Source organism: Aristolochia californica, unplaced genomic scaffold (genome assembly GCF_029961685.1).
Source record: "Aristolochia californica isolate CCGP_79_NKW_82.1479 unplaced genomic scaffold, dmAriCali1.0.hap1 SCAF_12, whole genome shotgun sequence".
NCBI lineage: Eukaryota > Viridiplantae > Streptophyta > Magnoliopsida > Piperales > Aristolochiaceae > Aristolochia > Aristolochia californica.
The window spans coordinates 31,405,024-31,423,077 of NW_027181793.1; the positions used below are offsets into that span (position 1 = coordinate 31,405,024).

General features: G+C 36.6%; 1 pseudogene; it reads right to left on the bottom strand.

Moving 5' to 3' along the window:
• Positions 1–45: 45 nt before the first annotated feature.
• Positions 46–3,309, bottom strand: LOC137946901 (amino acid transporter AVT1I-like; annotated as a pseudogene).
• Between the last annotated feature and the right edge of the window lie 14,745 nt (positions 3,310–18,054).

Below are 18,054 nucleotides of genomic sequence, written 5' to 3' on the forward strand. Positions count from 1 at the left end.
CATTACTAAAATACACCCAATCATCATCAAATCATGCCTAGAATGTCAAGATGTTGGGCATATTTTGAGGTAACAAATACAAGTACCAACATTAACATTGAGCTACTCAGAAATGAACCAATAAGTATCATAACATAACAAAAAAATGGAATTGTTAAGGCTACAATAACAATACTGCACACAAGAAAAGTTCTAACAAGGACCATGTTAGCTACTCTCCTGTTAAAAATGGGAAAAATATCCTCCATTGCCATCACAACTGGAGTGATTATCAATGCATATTTGGTGAATTGATTGATCAGGGTGATGTAAATTACAACTTTGGAACTCATCTTCTAGAGGGCAAATTTAGTGTCACAATTGGTTTTGCATCTTGCCCATACATAAGGTAGCCCAAGACACCCATCAATCCGTAATTGAATGTACATAAAACATAACAAACTATCAAAACCTGCAAAATAAATGAACTAAGAAGTTAATGGTTTCTATTGGCTAAAAAAAAATCAAGAGTTGAATGACAAAAAAGAAGACTTTTACTTACATTGGAGAACTATTGTAGGAAACGAAAAGAAAAATGGAGAAGACAAAATTACGGTGGTTCGGCTCAGGTTTAAATCTTCACTAATGATAATCAATGTTACATAATCCTTATATATATAAACCCTAGAGGTATTTGTGTATAAAAGACACAAATACCCTATACAAAAATACGCCCCAAACCTTATATCATATGAGTCATATGCTCAACAAGAACCGTTTTCCATTTTTCATAGTGGCATTAATGGAGGGAAATACGGGATGGGCGCCAAAGCAGAGGCATACAAGCTAAAAACAGTTGGGATTCCTTTGTAATCGAAAAACTTTCCCTTTTATGGAAGCCAACACCATCCACTGCATAAATCCAAAGAACACAACCCACCAGAACAAGAAAAACTAAAACCCCACAAGTGACAAGAAACACAGAAGGCGCAAGTAGAATTACAAGCAAAATATATCATGTTCTGCCGCTGATTCATATACCAAATGCTTCGAAACTGAGGTTTGGGAATAACTTCACAAAGTTATCACCTTATAATATCAAGAACACCATTGCAACTTTATACAACTCAAGACACATTAAAGTAGATATTATTACTCTTCCTTTGTAACCAAAAGCGACCTCGCCAATGTCGGAATAAGTTTTGACAAGAGGGTTGACCACCATGCATTTTTGTATTAGCAGGGCCATGTAGCAATAAATGATTGCCACTGCTAAAAGAAAAACATGTAAGTGCATTAACAATGTTGAAGCAAGTTTTGAGGAAGGTGTTTTCATGACGAAGGTCATGCTAGATATCTTTGGGAGCTCTGGGCGTCTGTGGAAGGGTGAATCAAGGACGAACTCCTCTATCTCGATCTCAAGTATATGCTGACGAGTATTTGGAATTGGCCTGGTAGTAGCTAAAGAAGCAGCCACTCTTCTATTTATGAGTTCGTGATTTCTGGGAAGACTCATGCCAACGAGATGATTGCATCGGCTGATTTGTCAGAAGACGCATCATACCAGATAAAAAAAATGTGACTACATCAGCTTAATGAATGATATTTTATAAAGGTTAATTTTGTAATTTATTTTTTTAGACCTATTTATTATTTTTTATCTTAATTATCTATTAAATTTAAATTAATGAGATTAAATTGTGTGTGTATATATATAGATATATATATATATATATATATATATATATATATATATATATATATATATATATATATATAGAGAGAGAGAGAGAGAGAGAGAGAGAGAGAGAGAAATATGATAGTTTTCTAACTAGTTATTATTTATGTGGAGCTCAACTATCTTATCACATATTTATTGTTAAATATGTGTTAAGAAATAAATTAACTGTAATGTTAAATAAGAAGGTCAGAAAAGTTAAATTTGAAAAGAAGGTCCACCGATTTTAGTTGTAACAGTTGTAAGTTGTATTCTCCAGAGCATCCCAATATGAATACACCTGATTTACACACACGTGTAAGATGTGCCGCTATTTCTAGAAGTATAGTTGGGGACACAGTGGTAATGATATAAATTTTGTCCATGTGTCACGTTACATGCTGCAATCCAAATAGTTTTTTTTATTTTTATCTAAGTCACCTGGAGAACTGATCAAACTTTGACAACTTTCAAAGGAGAAAGTTTTTTATGGAGATGTCAGAATTGTTGGGTCGCTATAGCTTTCTTGATGAATTATCAGCTTTAGATCCTGACCTGTACCAAAATCTTATTTTTATGGAGATATTAGAATTGTTGGGTTGCTATAGCTTTCTTGATGAATTATCAGCTTTAGATCCTGACCTGTACCGGAATCATGTGTATGTAAAGGTATGTTATGATTTGTTATGATCTTGGGTTAAGTGTTTGGCTTTCGCTATCTACCAGGCCGATTTTTTAGGTAATATTGGCTAGGTGCTTAACATTTGGTATTAGAGCCATTACTTACGTTGCGAGTTCGAATCCTGGAGAGGGTGACCTAGCGGTGTCGCTAGAGTGGGCCGTCTTTCATTTTTCAAAGTGGCATTAATGGAGGGAAAAGTGGGATGGGCCCCAAAGCAGAAGGCATACAAGCTAAAAACAGTTGGGATTCTTTTGTAATCGACAAAATTTCCACTTTTATGGAAGCCAACACCATCCACTGCATCAATCCAAAGAACACAACCCACCAGAACAAGAGAAACTAAAACCCCACCGAGTGACAAGAAACACAGAAGGTGTAAGCTCCTTTGCCAGGTTGTGGGTAGAATTACAAGAGTTGCAAGCAAAATATACCCCGTTATGCTGTTGATTCTCATACCAAATGCTTTAAAACTAAGGTTTGGGAATAACTTCACAAAGTTATCACCCTGTAATATCAAGAACTCCATTGCAACCAAATACAGCTCAAGATACATTAAAGTAAATATTATTATTCTTCCTTTGTAACCAAAAGCGACCTCGCCAATGTTGGAATAAGTTTTGACAAGAGGGTTGGCCACCATGTATTTTTGTATTAGCAGGGCCGTGTAGCAATAAATGATTGCCACTACTAAAAGAAAGACTTGTAAGTGCAATAACAACGTTGAAACAAGTTTTGAGAAAGGTGTTTTCATGACGGAGGTCTTGCTAGATATCTCTGGGAGCTCTGAGCGTCTGTGGAAGGGTGAATCGAGGACAAACTCCTCTTTCTCGATCTCCGGTATATGCTGAAGAGTATTTGGAATTGGCTTGGTAGTAGCTGAAGAAGAAACCACTCTTCTATTTATGAGTTCGTGATTTCTGGGAAGACTCATGCCAACAAGATGATTGCATCAGCTGATTTATCGGAAGACGCCTCATACCAGATAAAAGAAAATGTGACGACTTCTGCTTAATAAATGATATTTTATAAAGTTTAATTTAGTAATTTATTTTGTTAAACCTATTTAACTATTTTTGAATTTTAATTATCTATTAAATTAAAATTAATGAGATTAAATTTTGTGTGTGTGCATATATATATAGAAATATGATAGTTTTCTAACTAGTTATTATTAATATGGAATTCAACTATCTTATCACAGATTTATTGTTAAATATGTGTTAAGAAATAAATTGACCGTAACGTTAAATGACAAGGTCAGAAAAGTTAAATTTGAAAATAAGGTCTACTGATTTCATTGTAAGGAAATGGAGAAGGGTGGGATTGGAAAAATAAATGCATTTTAGTTGTAACAACAATAAATTGTATGCTCCAGAGCATCCCAATATGAATACACCTGATTTGCACACACGTATAATATATGCAACGATTTCCAAAAGTGCAGTCAGGGAGACAGTGGTAATGATATAAATTTTGTCCATGTGTCATGTTACATGTTGCAATCCAAATAGTTTTTATTTTTTATTTTTATCTAAGTCTCCTAGAGAACTAATCAAATTGTGACAGATTTCAAAGGAGAAAGTTTTTATGGAGATGTCAGAATTGTTGGGTCGTTATAGTTTTCTTGATGAATTATCAGCTTTAGATCCTAACCTGTTCCAGAATCTTGTTTTTATGGAGATGTCAGAATTGTTGGGTCACTATTGCTTTTTTTTTTATGAAGTATCAGCTTTAAATCCTGACCTGTAGTGGAATCATGTGTATGTAAATGTATGTTATGATCTTAGGTTAAGTGTTTGGCTTTTCGCTACCTACTAGACCGATCTTTTGGGTAGTATTGGCTAGGTACTTAACATTTGGTATCAGAGCCACTACTTACGTTGCATCGTTGCCGAACGTAGGAGTTTTTCTTTCTATTCTTTCACCCTGCGTCATCGCCGAATGTAAAAGTTTTTCTCCTACAATCGTTGTTGAATGGGTTAATTCGACTCTGTTACCATGTATTTCAGTAAGATCAATCTTTCTTATTCCAATATATTTCATCTACTTAAGATCGCTCCAGAGGAAGAAGTTCTCCTCTAGAGGAACTCACACCAACAAAAAAGAGAGAAAGACTTGTAAGTGCATTGACAACGTTGAATCAAGTTTTAAAGAAGTTGGTGTTTTCACGACAAAGGTTGTACTAGATATCCTCTTCTGGGAGCTCTGGGCATCTGTGGAAGGACGAATCGAGGATGAACTCCTCTATCTCAATCTCTGGCATGATGAAAAGTATCAGTGTAATGGATCTTTGGCTTGGAATTAGCTTGGTAGTAGCTGAAGAAGTGGCCACTCCTCTATTTATTAGCTCGTGATTTCTAGGAAGACTCGTGCCAATAAGATGATTGCCTCAACTAATTTTTTGGAAGACGCCTCATACCAGATAAAAGCTTCACACACCGCTAAGAAGAAAGCAAGGTAATTTAGTAATTTATTTTGTTAGACCAATTTAAATATTTTTTATCTTAATTATTTATAAAATTAAAATTATTAAGATTAAATTGTGTGTGTATATATATATATTTAGATATATGATAATTTTCTAACTAGGTATTATTTATTTGGAGCTCAACTATCTTATCATAGACTTTTTTTTTTATCTAAGACTCCTGGAGAACTGATCAAACTATGACAGGTGGTGGCAGATTTCAAAGGAGAAAGTTTTTATGGATATGTCAGAATTGAGTATGTCAAACATATCTTTGGTTTTTTGGAGATCCAATGTGTTGCATGGGCTCTTGCAAATATTATAAATTTTGTTACAGAGTATGACAGGGGCATTTCATTCCAGGCATAGATTGTGGACTATATATGTATACAGTGATCAATATTGCAGATAATATATTGGATTTGGTTAAGTATTTGGAAAAATGAGAAAGGAGGCTGAGAAGCAAGGAGAATCTTTTCATGACAATGCAAATTAAAATATATGTGGGAACGAAATTTAAGGTCAATCTTCACTGAATCTATACGTAGACCTACTTAAGCCTATGTGCCAACAATGGCATCTAATGAAGCTTCTAGATGTGTTGAAGAAAGATGAAACCTCTGTTGCAGCCATTGAAAAATCTAATGAGAAGCAAGGAGAATCTTTTCGTGACAATTTATGACCCAGTTTCCATATTAAAAGGGACATTAATTTGTAGTCAAAAAAATACGAGATCGTGTCCAAAAAACTCTTTCCGAGAGACGTGTAATGTTATTTTTTTTATCTAATGTGACTTCGGTTTCTCTTTTTGTTCGGTCATCAGGGTTTTTTGAGGCTAGAAAAGTTTGATATAGAACAGGGACGATCGAGACGTCACTTCTTTGTAATGCCAAAAAGCCAGGGACATGCACAAATGCGATAGAGTACGTGTTCTGGGACGACGTCCATCCCTCTGAGGCCACAAACAAGGTCTTGTCGGATGCCCTCTTGATTCAGGGCATTGATCTCATTTCCTGACATGCTCTCCATGCAAATAACGTAGTCGGTCATTTTCTTCTTTCAAGTTTTACCGTAGATACTAGCTATAAAAACTAGTTGATTCTTTGATTTTGAGAAATTGTTAAAACTTTCGTTCTACTAATATGTAGTGTGAATTTTTCTTATGTACGAGAAATAGATGAGCAATCTTTGGTCAGCTCTTATGGGTTGTATCAATACAAAGACAGAAACATGAGTTTAAGAAAAGTATATTTATAGTCTAGATATGACATTGTATATAATAAAACGGTTACTGCTGGTTTATGATAATTGATTTATTATCCCTCGTAGGGAAGAGATAGTACCTAGGATTGCAAAAGAAGACCCCATTACTAAAATACACCCAATCATCATCAAACCAAGCCTACAATGTCTAGATGTTGGGCATATTTTGAGGTAACAAATACAAGGTACCAACATTGACACTGAGCTACTCAGAAACAAGCCAGTAAGTGTCATAACATAACAAAAAAATGGAATTGTTATGGATACAATAATAATATTGGACACAAGAAGAGTTCTAATGAGGACTACGTTAGCTACTCTTTTGTTAAAAATGGGGAAAATATCCTCCATCACCGTCGCAACTGAAGTGATTATCAATGCATATTTGGTGAATGAATTGATCAAGGTGATATAAATTGTAACTTTCGAACTCTTCTTGTTGGGGGGAAGATTTAGTGTCACTGCTAGTTTTGCATCTTGCCCATACATAAGGTAACCCAAGACGCCCATCAATCCGTAACTGAATGTACTTAAAACAAAACTAATTATCAAAACCTGCAACATAAACAAAATAAGAAGTTAATGATCAATTTCAGGAGTTAATGATTTTAATTGGCTCAGAAAAAATCAGGTGTTGAATGACAAAAAAGAAGTTTTTTACTTACAGTGGAGAACCGTTTTCCATATTTCATAGTGACATTAATGGAGGGAAATATGGGATGGGCGCCAAAGCAGAAGGCATACAAGCTAAAAATGGTTGGTATACCTTTGTACTCGAAAAACTTTTCCCTTTCATGGAAGCCAACACCATCCACTGCACCAATCCAAAGAACACAACCCACCAAAACAAAAGCCCACCAAGTGACACTAAATTTAAATTATTGAAATTAAATTGTGTGTGTATATATATGTATATAGAAATATGATAGTTTTCTAACTAGTTATTATTAATATGGAGCTCAACTATCTTATCACATATTTACTGTTAAATATGTGTTAAGAAATAAATTGACTGTAATGTTAAATAAGAAGGTCAGAAAAATTATATTTGAAATGAAGGTCCATCGATTTCATGGTAAGAAAATGGAGAAAGGTGGGATTGGGAAGATAAATACATTTTAGTTGTAACAGTTGTAAGTTGTATGCTCCAGAGCATCCCAATATAAGTGCACCTGATTTGCACACACGTGTAATATGTGCAGCAATTTCTAGAAGTACAGTTGGGTACACAATGGTAATGATATAAATTTCTTCCATGTGTCATACTACATGTTGTAATCCAAACAATTTTTTTTTTAATTTTTATTTAAGTCTCCTGGAGAACTGATCAAATTGTGAACGATTTCAAAGGAGAAAGTTTATATGGAGATGTCAGAATTGTTGGGTCATTCTAGTTTTCTTGATGAATTATCAGCTTTAGATCCTAACCTGTACCAGAATCTTATTTTTATGCAGATGTCAAAATTGTTGGCTCGTTGTTGCTTTCTTGATGACTTATTTGTTTTAGATCCTGACTTGTAGCGAAATCATGTGTATATAAAGGTATGTTATTATCGTGGGTTATGTGTTTGGCTTTCCGCTACCTACCAGGCCAGTCATTTGAGTAGTATTGGCTAGATGCTTAATATTTGGTATCATAGCCACTACTTACGTCATTGCCAAACCAAAAAATAGAATTGTTATAGATACAATAACAGTACTGGACACAAAAAGAGTTGTAACGAGGACTACGTTAGCTACTCTCCTGTTAAAAATGGGGAAAATATACTTCATCGTCGTCGCAACTAGAGTGATTATCAATGCATATTTGGTGAATGGATTGATGAGGGTGATGTAAATAGTAACTTTCGAACTCATCTTGTTGGGGGGAAGATTTAGTGTCACTGCTGGTTTTGCATTTTGCCCATACATAAGGTAACCCAAGACGTCCATCAATTTGTAATAGAATGTACTTAAAACAAAACAAATTATCAAAACTTGCAATTTACACAAAATAAGAAGTTAATGATCAATTTCAAGAGTTAATGATTTCAATTGGCTCAGAAAAAATCAGGTGTTGAATGACAAAAAAGAAGAGTCTTTTACTTGTAGTGGAGAACCATTTTCCATATTTCATAGTGACATTAATGGAGGGAAATACGGGATAGGCGCCAAAGTAGAAGGCATACATGCCCAAAAAGGTAGGGATTCCTTTGTAATCGAAAAGTTTTCCCCTTCCATAGAAGCCAATACCATCCATTGCACCAATCCAAAGAACACAACCCACCATAACAAGAGCCCACCAAGTGACAAGAAAGACAGAAGGCGCAAGCTCCTTAGCCAGGTTGTGGGTAGAATTACAAGAGCTGCAAGCAAAATATACCCCATTCTGCCACTGATTCTTATACCAAATGTTTCAAAACTGAAGTTTGGGAATAACTTCACAAAGTTATCACCTTCTAATATCAAGAACTTCACTGTAACCTAATATGGCTCAAGATAAATTAAAGTAGATATTATTACTCTTCCTTTGTAACCAAAAGCGAGTTTGCCAATGTCAGAATAAGTTTTGACAAGAGGGTTGGCCGCCATATATTTTTGTATTAGTTCGATCGTGTACCAATAAATAATTGTCACTGCTAAAAGAAAAACATGTAAGTGTATTAACAACGATGAAGCAATTTTTGAGGAAGGTGTTTTCACAACGGACATCGTGCTGGATATCTCTGGGAGCTCTGGGCATCCGTGGAAGGGTGAATCGAGGATGAACCCCTCTATCTTGATCTTCGGTATATGTTGAAGAGTATTTGGAATTGGCTTGGTAGTAGCTGAAGAAGCAGCAACTCTTCTATTTATGAGTTTGTGATTTCTAGGAAGACTCATGCCAACGAGATGATTGCATCAGTTGATTTGTCGGAAGATGCCTCATACCAGATAAAAGAAAACTTGACGACTTCGGCTTAATGAATGATATTTTATAAAGGTTACTTTAGTAATTTATTTTGTTAGACCTATTTAAGTATGCTTTTATTTTAATTATCTATTAAATTTAAATTAATGAGATTAAATTGTGTGTGTGTGTGTGTGTGTGTGTATATATATATATATATAGAGAGAGAGAGAGAGAGAGAGAAATATGATAGTTTTCTAACTAGTTATTATTAATACGGAGCGCAACTATCTTATCACAAATTTATTGTTCAATATGTGTTAAGAAATAGATTGATTGTAATGTTAAATAAGAAGGTCAGAAAAGTTATATTTGAAATGAAGGTCCATCGATTTCATGGTAAGGAAATGGAGAAGGGTGGGATTGGGAAAATAAATGCATTGTAGTTGAACAGTTGTAAGTTGTATGCATAAAGCATCCCAATATGAGTGCACCTGATTTGCACCCACGTGTAATATGTGCAGCAATTTCTAGAAGTACAGTTGGGGACACAGTGGTAATGATATAAATTTCATCCATGTGTCATGTTACATGCTGTAATTTAAACAATTTTTTTTTAATTTTTATTTAAGTCTCCTGGAGAACTTATCAAACTGTGAACGATATCAAAGGAGAAAGTTTTTTATGGAGATGTCAGAATTGTTGGGTTGCTATAGCTTTTTCGATGAATTATCAGTTTTAGATCCTAACCTGTACCAGAATTTTGTTTTTATGCAGATGTCAAAATTGTTGGCTCGTTGTTGCTTTCTTGATTAATTATTTGTTTTAGATCCTGACCTATAGAGGAATCATGTGTACGTAAAGGTTTATGTAATGATCGTGGGTTAAGGGTTTAGCTTTTCGCTACCTTCTAGACTGGTCTTTTGGGTAGTATTAACTAGGTGCTTAACATTTGGTATTAGAGCCACTACTTATGTTGCGTCATCGCAAAACCAAAAAATGGAATTGTTATGAATACAATAATAGTACTGGACACAAGAAAAGTTCTAACGAGGTCGACGTTAGCTACTTTCCTGTTAAAATAGGGGAAATATCCTCCATCGCCATCACAACTGGAGTCATTATCAATGCATATTTGGTGAATGGATTGATCAGGGTGATGTAAATTGTAACTTTCAAACTCATCTTGTTGGGGGAAGATTTTGTGTCAGTAGTGGTTTTGCATCTTGCCCATACATAAGGTAACCCTAGACACTCATTAATCCGTAATTGAATGTACTTAAAACAAAACAAATTATTAAAACCTGCAACATAAACAAAATAAGAAGTTAATGATCAATTCAGGAGTTAATGATTTCAATTGGCTAAAAAAAATCAGGTGTTGAATGACAAAAAAAAAGTCTTTTACTTATAGTGGAGAACCATTTTCCATATTTCATAGTGACATTAATGGAGGGAAATACGGGATGGGCACCATAGCAGAAGGTATACAAGCTAAAAACAATTGGGATTCCTTTGTAATCGAAAAACTTTCCCCTTTCATGGAAGCCAACACCATCCACTTCACCAATCCAAAGAACACAACCCACCAGAACAAGTACCCACCAAGTGACAAGAAAAACAGAAGGTGCAAGCTCCTTAGCCATGTTGTGGGTCGAATTACAAGAGCTGCAAGCAAAATATACCCCGTTATGCCGCTAATTCTTATACCAAATGCTTCAAAACTGAGGCTTGGGAATAACTTCACAAAGTTATCACCTTCTAATATCAAAAACTCCACTGCAACCAAATATGGCTCAAGATACATTAAAGTAGATATTATTACTCTTCCTTTGTAACCAAAAGCGACCTTGTCAATGTTGGAATAAGTTTTAACAAGAGGGTTGGCCGCCATACATTTTTGTATTAGCTCGGTCATTTACCAATAAATGATTGTCGCTGCTAAAAGAAAGACATGTAATTGTATTAATAACGTTGAAGTAAGTTTTGCGGAAGGTGTTTTCACGACGGACGTCATGATGGATATCTCTGGAAGCTCTGGAAGGGTGAATCAAGGGCGAACTCCTATATCTTCATCTCCGGTATATGTTGAAGAGTATTCGGAATTGGCTTGGTAGTAACTGAAGAACCAACCACTCTTCTATTTATGAGTTCATGATTTCTGAGAAGACTCATGCCAACGAGATGATTGCATCAGTTGATTTGTCGGAAGACGCCTCATACCAGATAAAAGAAAACGTGATGACTTCTTCTTAATGAATGATATTTTATAAAGGTTAATTTAGTAATTTATTTTGTTAGACCTATTTAACTATATTTTTTAATTATCTATTAAATTTAAATTATTGAGATTAAATTATGTGTTTGTATATATCTATATATATATATATAAGGAGCTCAACTATCTTATCACAGATTTATTGTTAAATATGTGTTATGAAATAAATTGACTGTAATGTTAAATAAGAAGGTTAGAATAGTTATATTTGAAATAAAGGTCCACCGATTTCATGGTAAGGAAATAGAGAAGGGTAGGATTGGGAAAATAAATGTATTTTAGTTGTAACAGTTGTAAGTTGTATGTTCCAGAGCATCCCAATATGAGTACACCTGATTTGCACACACGTGTAATATGTGCAACAATTTCCAGAAGTACAGTTGGGGACACAGTGTTAATGATATAAATTTTGTCCATGTGTCAAGTTCCATGTTGTAATCCAAACAATTGTTTTTTAATTTTATTTTAGTCTCCTGAAGAACTGATCAAACTGTGAACGATTTCAAAGGAGAAAATTTATATGGAGATGTCAGAATTGTTGGGTCGCTATAACTTTCTTGATTAATTATCAGCTTTAGATCTTAACCTGTACCAGAATCTTGTTTTTATGCAGATGTCAAAATTGTTGGCTCGTTGTTGCTTTCTTGATGTATTATTCGTTTTAGATCCTGACATGTAGCAAAATCATGTGTATGTAAAGGTATGTTATGATCGTGGGTTAAGTGTTTGGCTTTCCGCTACCTACCTACCAGGCCGGTCTTTTGGGTAATATTGGTTATATACTTAACATTTGGTATCAGAGTCACTACTTACGTTGCATCGTCCCCAAACCAAAAAATGGAATTGTTATGGATACAATAACAGTACTGGACACAAGAAGAGTTCTAATGAGGATTTCGTTAGCTACTCTCCTATTAAAAATAAGAAAATATCCTCCATTGCCGTCGTAGCTAGAGTGATTATAAATGCATATTTGGTGAATGGATTGATCGGGGTGATGTATATTGTAACTTTCGAACTTATCTTGTTGGGGGAAAGATTTAGTGTCACTGCTGGTTTTGCCTCTTGCCCATACATAAGGTAACCCAAGACGCCCATCAATCCATAATTGAATGTACTTAAAACAAAACAAATTATCAAAACCTACAACATAAACAAAATAAGAAGTTAATGATCAATATCAGCAGTTAATGATTTCAATTTGGTCAGAAAAAATCAGGTGTTGAATGACAAAAAAAAAGTCTTTTACTTACAGTGGAGAACTGTTTTCCATATTTCATAGTGACATTAATTGAGGGAAGACTCATGCCAAAACGAGATGGTTGCATCAGTTCATTTTTCGAAAGACGCCTCATATCAGATAAAAGAAAACGTGACGACTTCTGCTTAATGAATGATATTTTATAAATGTTAATTTAGTAATTTATTTTGTTAGACCTATTTAACTATGTTTTTATTTTAATTATCTATTAAATTTAAATTAATGAGATTAAATTGTGTGTGTGTGTGTGTGTGTGTATATATATATATATATATATATATATATAATTATGATAGTTTTCTAACTAGTTATTATTAATATGGAGTGCAACTATCATATCACAAATTTATTGTTAAATATGTGTTAAGAAATAAATTGACTGTAATGTTAAATAAGAAAGTCAAAAAAGTAATATTTGAAGTGCAGGTCCACCGATTTCATAAGGAAATGGAGTAGGGTGGGATTTTGAAAATAAATGCATTTTATTTGAACAGTTGTAAGTTGTATGCTCCAAAGCATCCCAATATGAGTGCACCTGATTTGTACACACATGTAATATGTGCAGTAATTTCCAGAAGTATAGTTGGGGACACAGTGGTAATGATATAAATTTTATCCGTGTCACGTTACATGCTGTAATCCAAACAATTTTTTTTAATTTTTATTTAAGTCTCCTAGAGAGCTTATCAAACTGTGAACAGTATCAAAGGAGAAAGTTTTTTATGGAGATGTCAGAATTGTTGGGTTGCTATAACTTTCTTGATGAATTATTAGCTTTAGATCCTAACCTGTACCAGAATCTTGTTTTTATGCAGATGTCAAAGTTGTTGGCTCGTTGTTGCTTTCTTGATAAATTATTTGTTTTAGATTCTAACTTGTAGCAGAATCATGTGTACGTAAAGGTATGTTATGATCGTGGGTTAAGTATTTGGCTTTCCACACCTATCAGGCCGGTCTTTTGAGTAGTATTAGCTAGATGTTTAACATTTGGTATCAAAGCTACTACTTACGTTGCGTCGTCGTCAAACCAAATTGATGGAAAATTTATGGACACAATAACTGTACTGGACATAAGAACAGTTCTAACAAGGACTATGTTAGCTACTCTCCTGTTAAAAATGGGGAAAATATCCTCCATCGTCGTCGCAACTAGAGTGATTATCAATGCATATTTGGTGAATGGATTGATCAGGGTGATGTAAATTGTAACTTTCGAACTCATCTTGTTGGGGGAAAGATTTAGTGTCACTATTGGTTTTGCATCTTGCCCATACATAAGGTAACCCTAGACGCCCATCAATCCATAATTGAATGTACTTAAAACAAAATAAATTATTAAAACCTGCAACATAAACAAAATAAAAAGCTAATGATCAATTCAGGAGTTAAAGAATTCAATTGGCTAAAAAAAATCAGGTGTTGAATGACAAAAAAAAAGTCTTTTATTTACAGTGGAGAACCGTTTTACAGTGACATTAATGGAGGGAAATACGGGATGGGCGCCAAAGCAGAAGGCATACAAGCTAAAAACGGTTGAGATTCCTTTGTAATAAAAAAACTTTCCCCTTCCATGGAAGCCAACACCATCCACTGCACCAATCCAAAGAACACAACTCACCAGAACAAGAGCCCACCAAGTGACAAGAAAGACAGAAAGCGCAAGCTCCTTTGCCAGGTTGTGGGTAGAATTACAAGAGTTGCAAGCAAAGTATACCCCGTTCTGCCGCTGATTCTTAGACCAAATGCTTCAAAACTGAGATTTGGGAATAATTCACAAAGTTATCACCTTCTAATATCAAGAACTCCACTACAATCTGTTATGGTCCCGGATCTGACACGTGGATTCTTTGGGAGGATCTGGGGTCTGCTACGGATTACGAGTCTTCCAAACATTACCGTAGGGGTAGTAGGAAGACATGGGGAAGACAAAAATAAAAGATTAAGCCTAAGGGAATCTTGAAAACCCTAGAGCTCGTTGAGGAGAACTCTAAGCCTCTCTACGCTAGATTTAACCTAATTCTTAATACTTCAATGCTTCCTTTTCTCATTACTCTTACCCCGTAAATAGGGTTCACCCTGTTAGGGTTTAATAAAATATTACAAAAATATCCCTATGAATAAATAATTCCAAAAATATCCCTATTAATAAATAATTCCAAAAATACCCCTGTGGCCTAAAACTGAAATAAAATAAAGTAAATTAAAGAAAACAACTAAAGTAATATTGTTATCGCGTGCATAACATTACACCCCCCCAGAAGAACGAGCTTGTCCTCAAGCTCGGAAGTAGTGTCTGTATGTCGACGTCTTCACCGGTGCCCTAGTAGCATCCACGATAGTCATTTGCCCTGTCTGGACGCCCAAAAACTGGAGCAAGCATTCTAGGATTTTTTTTTTTTTTTTTTTATGTCAAGAGAAAAATTATAAATAATTCTCGTGGACATTCTTCATTTCGCTGGCCAGTAAACAAATATTCGATGGCTGATATAGATAGAGCCCATGAAGCAGCGCTTGTTGGGAATTGTATACGGGAGTTCTGAGGCTACTTTCCTTTACAGGCATTGCTGCTGTGGAAGCTAATAGGTCTCCACATGTGTTAAGCAGGACACTCTCCAGTGCTGCTATGGTAGCAAGTGCCGACACCAGAGAATTCAGCTCCTCTGCCCTTGACAATAAATGATACATTGAGGAACCCATGGCTGGCACAACATGAATAGCTGAACTAATTGAATCCTTCACCAGCTGTACATCTATCCTCGCCCCATCAGTGACAGGAAGGCGGAGCAGACATGCTTCCAAGGCTGCAGTAGCCCCAGCCAAAGACAGTGAATGTGTGCTATCCCGGACAACCCAATCATCAATGTAGGTAATTTGCTCAATTAGTAGTGAAGCCAACGTCATATCCTGCCTGAGTTGCTGGAAGGTGTTCCTCTTCATGGGAACAGAATCAAGCTGCTGCTCATGTTTAATAGAAAATTGAAAGGCCAAGGTCTTGTCTTTGGTCAAGAGTTGAGGAAACTGTGAAGAGATAGCAAAAATTTTGTAGTCTGGAGAGGTTTGGATGCCTTTATCAATGGGATCACCACTCCATTTTCGAGAAGTGTGCACCCAATCACCTGCCATTTTTTCATCTGTATTCCAATCTGATTTCACCCAGCAAAGTTGTTGGAGCCACTTTCCTACCATTAGTTCCATTGAGTTGGGGTAGTGACCAAATCTGTTTGGTTCCACAAACCAGCTGAGATGAAAATCTCTTGCCATATTGTCAATTCTCTCACTAGAAAGTTCATACCACAAGAAATCTAACACGAGTCCACTACTGATTGGAATAGCAGCAGACCCAACAGTAGTTACTGTAGTAATAGCAGAACCATACATCACAAATGCATCCATAGCAGTAGATACAGGTGCACAGCAGTAGAAGTTCTCAGGCTTGAGATCTCTGTGCAAAACCCCATGCTGATGACATAGCTGCACTACTTCCACACATGTGCTGGTAAGCCCAGCAACAGTCCTTGCTGTAAAATGTCCCCTGGCAACGATACGCCAAGCCAAACAAAGTGTCCGCAATCCCTGTGGAGCATACTGATCCACAACCTCTACAAATACCCTTATTTGTGGCTTAGATGATGCACAAGGAAGAATTGTCTCATCTGCCCCTTTAGGCAAAAGGAGAATCGTTCCATTCTGGCAAACCTTGATGACAACTAACATCATTTTCCTCTCTGAGGGAAACGCTAGAGTATCCAAGAACTCATATTGAATAATTGACCCATTGAGTGCCACTTCCATAAAATTTCCATTTCTGTTGATGAGAACCATGTGGAAGCAAGCAGTAGCATTAACAAGGGCTTCCTCATCCTGGGACTGAGCCTTGTAAATTATAGCTCCACTATTGCTTTTAAGTGGAATAACAGTGTTGCATATTGCCATAACTGTGAAAAATCTAACGATCTCAGGATCATAGGTAGCAACAACATTAAGCAGTTCCACATCGTTTATGGCATCTCTAACTTCATTTCCATAGAATTGTCCATTGATACAGCATCTGTGGAAGAACATTCTATTTTCTGTGAGGGTCCCTGTCTGATCCGTCAAAATGTACTCCACTTGTCCCAAATCCTCACTGATTGCTGTGTTTGCAGCATGGGAAGGGGTGTTGGTGTCCGTATAATGCATCTCATCACCCCAGTCTATAAATTTTGCACCTAAACTCATTACAAAATCGGAACACAGCAGCTCAAACCAAAGAGGTATGACTAGTAATTCATACCATGGCCCTTCCTCGTGATATAGAACATACTATTGTTGTCTAGCCTGTTGTGCAAAAACAAGAAATCGAACAACATGACTTTGAGGCATGCTGTCGAACAGCTCCCCAGCATGCGAAGATCCCATGAAGCTTGGAAATTGAAGTTCAGAGAGACAGAAAATTCGGTGGCGTTGCAGAGGCTTACCCCAAATGATGGTGAAGTGGGTTCCCCGCGGTAGATTCCTAGAAAAAATTCCATGTTGAAATTCATACACAGCAGCCGTAATTCCCTTAATCTGGTACTGTTTCTCTGCTTCACGAAACAGAGAACGTCGAGGCCAAAAATTCGAAGCTGAAGCACCCATGGAAACCAGAAAATTAAACCCCACATCGGCAATTTGAAGATTCACATCCACAGAAAAACAAAGCTCTCTCAAAAAAATAAAATTCTGAGACACTTACCCCCCCAATTTGGAACTTGGGTATGCTCTGGTCTGCCGAGAAGTGGAGTGCAAGTGGGAGGTGGTGGCCGGAAGTCACATCCCACCGGACATGTTTCCGACGGAGCCTCCTTCGTGTTCGGTGGCGAAGGGCAGCCCTTTGGGGCTTCACTGGTTGGGGTTTGTCCCTGTCGACGGTGAAAAATTGACCGTCTGCCGGCCGTGATAATGGATTTGAGGAGGTCGAACCCAAATCAGCCTTGACTGACGAGATTGTGGCCTCAAAGCCCTCCTATTTCGGATTTCTCGGGACCTTCTTGGGGATTTTTGAAGCCCCTGTAGTCGAATTTGGGGTCATACCAGTATCGCCCACCACCGACCCTTCCGATTTTCCCAACTCTTCATCGTTGCTATTCGGCTTTGGATTTCCTTGCGAGGAAATCTTGAATTTTTCTGGAGTGTTAGGGTTGGGTGCCCGTTGAACGGTCTCCGACGGTGAACAGCACCCCTTAGGGGCTCCTCCGCTGGCTGATTTTATTCGCGTCGCCTGTGGAATTCTGGTTTCCCGGGTTAAGGGGTTTGGAGTCGCCCCCAAACCTTTCGCAGGTGATTCGGCCGGTAAACAGGATGAAAATTTTGATTTTTCCAGGTGGCATGTTCCCTCGTCCAAGATAGCTTTCTGTACCTCTTGTGCGCATATGTGGTCGGAGATTTGAGGTCGTGTGACCTGTTTTTCAGCAGCAGTGAGTTCTTCCCTTGCATAACGTTTAATGGAAGCATCTAACCGCGCTCGTATTTCTTCCAGTTCCTTATCCATAGCAATCCATCTTTCTTGGGATATAGAAT